Source organism: Macrotis lagotis, chromosome X, assembly GCF_037893015.1.
Source record: "Macrotis lagotis isolate mMagLag1 chromosome X, bilby.v1.9.chrom.fasta, whole genome shotgun sequence".
Taxonomy (NCBI): Eukaryota; Metazoa; Chordata; class Mammalia; order Peramelemorphia; family Peramelidae; genus Macrotis; species Macrotis lagotis.
Genome location: NC_133666.1, coordinates 638,305,131 through 638,313,480, shown reverse-complemented (window position 1 = coordinate 638,313,480; position 8,350 = coordinate 638,305,131). Strand labels below are relative to the sequence as shown.

The 8,350-nt window shown below is 32.5% G+C and overlaps 1 pseudogene; it reads left to right on the top strand.

Moving 5' to 3' along the window:
* Positions 1 to 2,053: 2,053 nt before the first annotated feature.
* On the top strand, positions 2,054 to 3,043 carry LOC141499845 (olfactory receptor 7C1-like; annotated as a pseudogene).
* The last annotated feature ends 5,307 nt before the right edge of the window (positions 3,044 to 8,350 follow it).

Sequence of the window (8,350 nt, the reverse complement as noted above, 5' to 3'; positions counted from 1 at the left end):
TCAGTGAAAATGAGAACTTTTATAAGAACTAGATCTGAATTAGCTTCCTGATATACACTATTTGTTCAGGTCTAAGCAAATCAATTAATTCTTGATTTAATTTTCTTCATCTTTAAAATAATAGTGAAAATACTTGTACTCATGCTTCCAACTTAGATGTTGTAGCAAAAATAGTTAATAGACCTTAAATCAATAGGAAAATGTGAATTACTATTGTTCACATCCAGGATATGGATATATAGAGGCTAAGAGTTTATGTATGGGAACAGTCAGATCCCTGACCATAGGTACTAAATTTATAACAGTGATATGACATAGGGAAAATTCCAAATAAACAAATTGTTCTTTCCTTGGAATCATTGCTATTTGAATGAGAAGGCAGCATAAGTTATTGTGTCAACTTTAAAGACGAATTTTGCCTAAAGAACCTTAATGAAGAACTTTCTTTTATGGTATCCATTTACATAGTGTGTTGAGGTGTTTTCACTACAGTGATACCTCCAGGAAACCTGTGAGAAAATATTCTTTTATGGGACTTGACTTATTGATGGTCTCTGCTAAGTCAATATTTTGTAGATTCATCATATAATATAATATCTTAATGTGTCCAACATACAGAGAAGAACTGAAGTTCCCATTCAGAGAATCACTCCCTTATATTTTATAGAATTATCTATATAATATCTGAGCTCCATGACTCACATCTATTGAAAGGGAAAAGGCAATATTTCATCAGGTTATGGAAAGATTTAAATGCCATTTAGAGGAATGGATCATTTACTTGATAGGAGGAACTGAAAATTTTTGAGTAGGGAATAAAGTGATGCATTAAGGAGATAGGAAAAGGCATGATTTAGGTAGAGTATAAATTTCCATGGATTTATTGAGGATTATTATGATGAGGTTGAACCATACATTATAGGAATAGTGAGGGATTGTTCCAAGTTTATGGAAAAGGAAATAAAGAGGAATGGGTGTCAAATATATGTTAAGTATAAATTCACAGGATTTATTATCTAATCAAAAGTAGGAAATGAGGGAGAAAAAATATTTAATGATAGCACCAAGTTTTCAAGCTATGAATGAATGTGATGAGCAAGTGATCATTTAAGTTCTCTGTTGGGAGAAGTTTATTAATGGAAAACTCATTGACTCCTAAATATTTAATTTCATTTCTAATTATAAGAGATTCTTCCTTAGATTGAATCAAAATATGCTTTCCTTTAACTCCACACATTGATCTATCTTTTGAAAATGCCATTACAATGCATGTATTGAATGTTAAATTTGAAAATATGTTCCTGGTATAATCTCAAGTTTCTGCTTACCTTGTGTCTTGGGCGGAAGTATCACTTTACACCATGTTAATCTCAATAAACTTCTCTAGATCCTACAATGAAGCAATGTTGATATGCTGACTTCAAACTCTTGGACTCATTATTCTCTCTGGCTTTTGCCTGTTTTTCTTTTGAACAATGAATCATGATGTCCTTTTGTTCACCTGTTAAGCCTTGATTCTGAACTTGTCCTTTCTACAAAGCAAATTTCTCATTTCTCATTTCCTGACAAATCACTATTTCCCCATCCTTCCCATTATTTGCATCCCTTTTCAAATAAGCAGATTTTGTTCTGACTATACATCTGCTTAAAATATATATCAATACTTATTTAAGAGTATTGAATATCAATAGAATCATTTAAATTAGTTTATTTGTTGATAATCTCTATATCATAACTGGGAAAATATTTTTCATCTTTTCCATCATTTTGTAATTTTATGGTTTATATAATTTAATGCTTAAATTAATATATTTTTATCTTAAATGTATATTACTCCTGAGAAGTTTCTTTTATAATTTCATTTGTAAATAACTTAACTAAAATTTTGTGGAGTTTCTGAAGGTATGAAAGATGAAAAGTACCTTAGAAATTTTCTAGTTCGATTTCATATAGTTCATATAAGGAAACTGAGACCCAGAAAAGGGAAATGACTAGCCTAAAATACAAAAAGTGGTAAATCTCAGTTTAAACTTAGTGTTCTCTCTATCACAAAATGAGAGGTGATGATTTTCATTTTGTTGATTTCCTTGTCTTTTTACCTTTTTCCTTATAGATGTAGCAGATATATGGAACCAGAAAACCAAACACAGGTGTCAGAAATTCTCCTCCTGGGATTTTCTGAGAAGCTAGAGCAGCATTTTCGTATATTTGGGCTCTTCCTGGGCATGTACCTGGTCACTCTGGTTGGGAAGCTTTTCATCATGTTGGAAATTGGCTCTGACTCCCACCTCCACACTTTCATGCCAACCTGTCCCTGGTAGAGGTCTGTCTAGTTACTACCTTGGTCCCCAAGATGCTAGTTTATATCCTAACACAAAATAAGGCCATCTCCTATGCTGGATGTTTTGCTCAAATGTACTTTTTCATGCTTTTTACTTGTTCAGACAATTTACTCCTTACTGTGATGGCCTATGATCACTTTGTGGCCATCTGTCATCCTCTGCAATATGTCACCATAATGTGTCCACAGCTTTGTGGCCTTCTGGTTTTGATGGTATGGACTATTAGTCTTCTAAACTCCATTCTCCAAATTCTAACGGTGAAACAGCTATCCTTCTGTACAGAACGTGAAATTTCCCACTTTTTTCCTGTGATCTTAGTGAAGTTATGAAACTCTCTTGTTCTGATACATTCATCAATATCATGTTAGTATATTTTATAACTGCTCTCCTAGGTATTCTCTCCTTCTCAGGGATCCTTTTCCCAGATATGTTCCTCCATATTGAGAGTTCCAACACCTGGTGGAAAATATAAAGCCTTTTCTACATGTGGGTCTCACCCTTCTTTTGTTTCATTATTCTATGGCACTGGATTGGGAGCATATCTGAGTTCCTCATCTACTCACTCCTGGAAAATCTCAGTTGCCTCACCGATGTATGGTGTGGTGACCCCCATGCTGAATCCCTTCATCTATAGCTTGAGAAACAAGGAAATAAAGGAAGCCCTGAGGAGGTTAATTAGTACCACAGCCTCCTCTCAATGACTGAGCATGGCCCTGGGAATGGGACATTGGGATTTGGTTTCAAAAGTCTGGCAATCAAAGTGTGAAGCTCAGAACTATCCGACAGCCTACCTGACTGTCTGTATTATCTCCTTACCATGACTCGTCATCTATTTCTTTTTTGATGCTTTCTATTTCCAAACTTTCTTTAACATTGCATTCTAAATTTTCACAAACTACTTTTTTATAGTAATCATTCTTTCTTTTTTTCCTCCCTTCTAATTTTTTCCAATTATATGGAAATATGGTTTTCAATATTCATCCTTTTGCAAGCTTTTGAGTTCTACATTTTTCTATCATACTCTTTTCTCTCCACCAGTCTATGACAGTGAACAATATGATATAGGTACCATTACTGCTTATGTACATTTTTTTCTTTATGTTTTCATATAGCCATGTTATATAAGAAAAATTCAAACTAAGAGGGGAAGGAAGATCATGAGAGGCAAATGAACAACATAAAAGTCTTCTTAAATGATCATAGTATGCTTGCTCTGCTTTCAGACTTTATAGTTTTCCCTTGAAATGGCATTTTCTATAACAAATATCTCAGAATTAACTAACTGAACTGCTGAGATCATTCTACTGCTGAGAAGAGTTGTGTCTTTTATAGCTGATCGTCTCACAATGTTGCTGTTAATGTGAACAATCCTATTATTTTAGTCACTTCACTCAGTATCAGTTCATTCACTTCATTGCCAGACATTTCTGAATTCAGACTCATGATTTCTTACTGAGTAATAGTATTCCATGACATTCATATACCATAAATAGCTTGGCCATTCACCAGATGATGGACATTCCCATGATTTTCTATTCTTTATCACTATGAAAATAGCTGCTATAAATAGATTTGTACATGTGAGCTTTGTCCCCATGATCTCTTTGAGATATAGACCTAGTAATGATATTGCCCTATGAAGGCTTATGCAGACTTTCCATAATTGTCAATTAACTTTTTGGTCACTTTAACCAATCTCATAGGTGAGAGGTAGCACATCGGATTTTTTTAATATGTATTTCTCTACTCTTTAATGATTTAGAACATTCTTTTAATATGACTATAAATAGCTTTATTTTCTTTATCCATAAATTGCCTGTTTAAATATGTTTTATCAATTGGGGAATGATCTGTATTCTTATATATTCAGTTTAATTCTCTATATATTTTAGAAATAAGTACTTTATCAGAAACACTAACTGTGAAAATTATTTCCCAGTTTTTTGCATGAATTCAAAAGTTTTTTCTTTCTGCCCATTTTATTGTTCCCCCATTTGTTTTTTATTCTTTTTTCCTTTGAATTTTTCCTTCTTCATTATTGCATCGCTTCTTACTGCTGCCTACCTAGCATTGTCCTTTCCCCTTTTTCCTCCTACTTATCTGTAGAGTAGGAAAAGTTTCTAATCTCAATGTACATCATTCCCTCTTTAAGTCTAATCTGTTGAAAGATTTATTCAGTGTTTACAGTCACTTCCTTCCATTTAAGATAATAGGCTCTTTGTACCTCTCCATGTGGTGCTAATTATCCTTAATGCCTCCACCTTCTTCTTACAGTATAATACTCTTTTTTCAAATCTTATTTGTTTTATGCTTGTCATGTACCCACACCCTCTGTCAAAGTGTATTCCTTTCAACTGACCTGAGAGAAGTATTGCATTCAACAGTTATAAATATTGTCACATCATTATTAATTTATGCCCACATTGAGTATTATTCATCATTCAGATTTCACTACAAAAATACAACTCATGAGCTGAAGTAAAACATCACATCATAGTTTATGCCCACACCCTCTGTCTAATTATGTTCATTTCAATTGTCCTAAGAGAAATACAATTCTCAATACATACAGATATTGTCTTTCCATTTAATCTTACTAACTTTTTTAACCCTATTGACTAAATCCATTCCCAGACATTTCTTAATTCAGGCCACTCATGATTTCTGACAGAGCAATAGTATTCCATTATATTCATATACCATAAATATTTTGGCCATTCTCCAATTGATGGGTATTGCCATGTGGTGCTCTCCATGTGGTGCTAATTATCCTTAATGCTTCCACCTTCTTCTCCTAGTATAATCCTTTTTCCCCAATCTAATTTGTTTTATGTTTGGCTTGTTACCCACACCTTCTGTCAAAGTGTATTCTACTATATTCAAGAGTCTTAAACAACATCACATCATTTTTTTCCCTTTACATTTACTATCTTACACATCTCTTGAGTCTTGTATTTGAAAATCAAATTTTCTGTTCAGTTCTTCTCTTTGTATCAATTAAGTTTTGTGGAATAACCATCTTTTCCCCTGAAAAAAAAATCCTGAATTTTGTAAGCAGTTGATACTTGGTTGTTTCAAGCTCCTTTGCCTTCTGGAATGTCATATTTTAGACCCTCATATTCTTTAATCTTGAAGCTCTTAAGTCCTGAAAATGTGATTCCTTGGTATTTAAATTGCTTCTTTGGGGGCATCTTGTAGTATTTTCTCCTTTAGCTGAGAATTCTGAAAATTGATTACAATATTCCTTGGAGTTTTTATTTTGGAATCTCTGGGAATGATTGTTGGGTTTTTTCAAAGACTATTTTCTTTTTTTTCTAAGATATTAGGGCAGATTTCTTTGATATTTTTCTGAGAGATATTATCTTGTCCTTTTTGCTGATAGTGGCCATTAATACATAATTTAATATATAATAATACATAAATTATCTCTTTTGGAACCATTTTCCTGGTTAGTAAACTTTACTAAGAAGTAATTTATATTTTCCTCTCTTTTTTTCAGACTTTTGGTTTTGCTTGATAGAATCATAGAGTCCCATAGAATCATTGGTTTCATTTCGCCAAGTCTAATCATTTTGGTTTTGTTTTATTGAGTTAGTTTTTGTGTTTCCTTTTCTAATTGGTTAATTTTACACTTAAAAGAGTTGATTTCTTTTTCCATTTGACCAGCATTATTTTTAAAGGTATTGTTTCATTCAGTCAATTTTTCATAATTCCCCCACATATCCTCTCATTTCTTTTCTCCATGTTTTTCTCTTCTCTGATTTTTAAAATCTTTTTTTAGTGCTTTCAAAAAGTCCTTTTGAAATTTATAAATTTAAAAACCCCTTTGACACTTCACCTGTAGGCATTTTATTATTGCTTTCCTTTTCCAAGATGGCATTTTTATCATCCCCATCAGAACAGTAGTTTTTCAATGGCTAGCACTTATTTTTTTTCTTATGTTGATGATTGAGCTTTGAGCAAAGGAGGCATAGTCCCAATCTTCATTTTGCTGGGGTTAAGAATGTCATCCCTCCCTTACCTTTAGCCTATGGCATTTAAGGTGCTAATGGATTGATCCCTGTTGTTTCAGAAAAATCTCCAGGAACTTCCTAGCTTCATGCTGCTACTTTGATTCTTCTTCTCGAATGAATCTAACCATTCTTTCAAATAAAACACTTAGATTGAGTATTTTCAGAAACTTTGATTTTCATCTTTGAGTCATAGTTTATGTACTTCAAGCAAATAATTTAATTTCTCTGAGCCTCAATCTTTTTATTTTTATAATGGTCATTCTAGGAGCTGTCTTGCCACAAGAAAAATTCTAATCCATGCATTCCACACACAAAATTGTAAAATTCTATAAATTTGAGGAAGAAGAAAAGAAATTTAGCAGAGCAAGTTGAAATTGTGTTGCTACTTTGATCCTTTTAAACTCAAATTCCTATTTTTCTACACTATATAAGATCATCATGTGTTGCTTTGCTTTATTCAGTTATTGTTACCAATATTTTTGTCATGAGTAGCATTCTATCCTTTAACAACATTCTATCCCTAAGAATTTTCTCAAGACCCCACCAGTATGACTCAAGTTCTTCCTTGGTAGGACTGAGAATCTTCTTTCAGGAAGTATGCATAACACAGAAACTTATGCACAGACCTGACTAGTAAAATATTGTTTGTATTTCTTTCAAAAAGGAATAATTTCTAACTCTGATGGAAGTTCTAGGAGGTTTGATTAATTATAAAAAATGAAAAAGGGGTTTCAAAGGATGAATCTTTACTCTCTTGGGTATTAGGGATAAGAAATTGTTCCCCTGAAAACAAGGAGGCACAAAGGGTTATAAAACTGTACATACCCTTGAAATAGTAATGGCTTTATTAGACTCAGATGATAAAGGGATAAAAGTGAAGGGGAAAGGATCCTTTTTACAAAAATATTCAGAGCAACTCTTTTTATATTTGCAAAGAATTTGAAATTAAGGGTATATTCAGCTATTAGAAAATTACTAAAACTTGTTGTATGCAGGGGCAGCTAGGTGGAACAGCAGTCCTAGAGTCAGGAGGACCTAAATTCAAATCAAGCCTCAGACATTCAATAATCTTGGGAAGTCACATAACCCCATTGCCTTGAATAAAAACTAAAAAAAGTTGAAAGCTTTTTTCAACCTTTTTCAATTTTTAATTCCATCACATATTAGCTTGATGCATTGTTCCAAATCAAAAAAAGAGGAATCATCGATTTGGAACATCAACTTTACAAACTAATATGATAGAAAATTACTTGCTAATTTTATTTCTGTAATGGTGATTCCAGGAGCTGTCTTGCCAGAAGACAAATTCTAATCCATGCATCCCACACATAAAATTGTAAAGACCTATCAAATATAGGAAGAAAAAGAATAAAGAAGAGAGGCTTGGGATTTTGTTGCTACTTTGATCTTTTTTTACAACCAAATGCCCATTTTCTATGGTTTATTATGAGATCTTCATGTGTTGCTTTGTTTTATTCAGTTATTGATAACATTTTTTTTGGCTTTAAGTAAATGGTTCTTTTAATAATAACCAGGTTGGTTTCAGAAAAATGTGGAAATACACATAAACTCATGCAAAACAAAGTACAGAAGTAGAATAACACTGTACACAGTAACCACAATACTGTAAGAATGATTAACTGTGGAAGACTTAACTACTCAGATCAAGACAATTGCCCAGGGCAATCCCAAGGATGATGGTTATCATGAAATTATGTTGTGCATGACTTCCTTTGCATACCTTCCAAAAATTTGGCACAGGGATAAGGAAGAGAATTTGAAACTCATTTAAAAAAATTGAAAGTTTAGAAAATTTCCATTCAATTGGGAGATATTTAATTAAGTAAATAAAAATATTTTAAGAAAAAATAAATAAAAACAAATGGGAAAACTTTGTTTAAAATACAGGGAAAAAATCAGATGAGTTAACTTCAAAATTCTCAAGTTAAAGAAAGAATATTGTAAGTAGCAATAAAAAAGCAACTTAAAAACTGG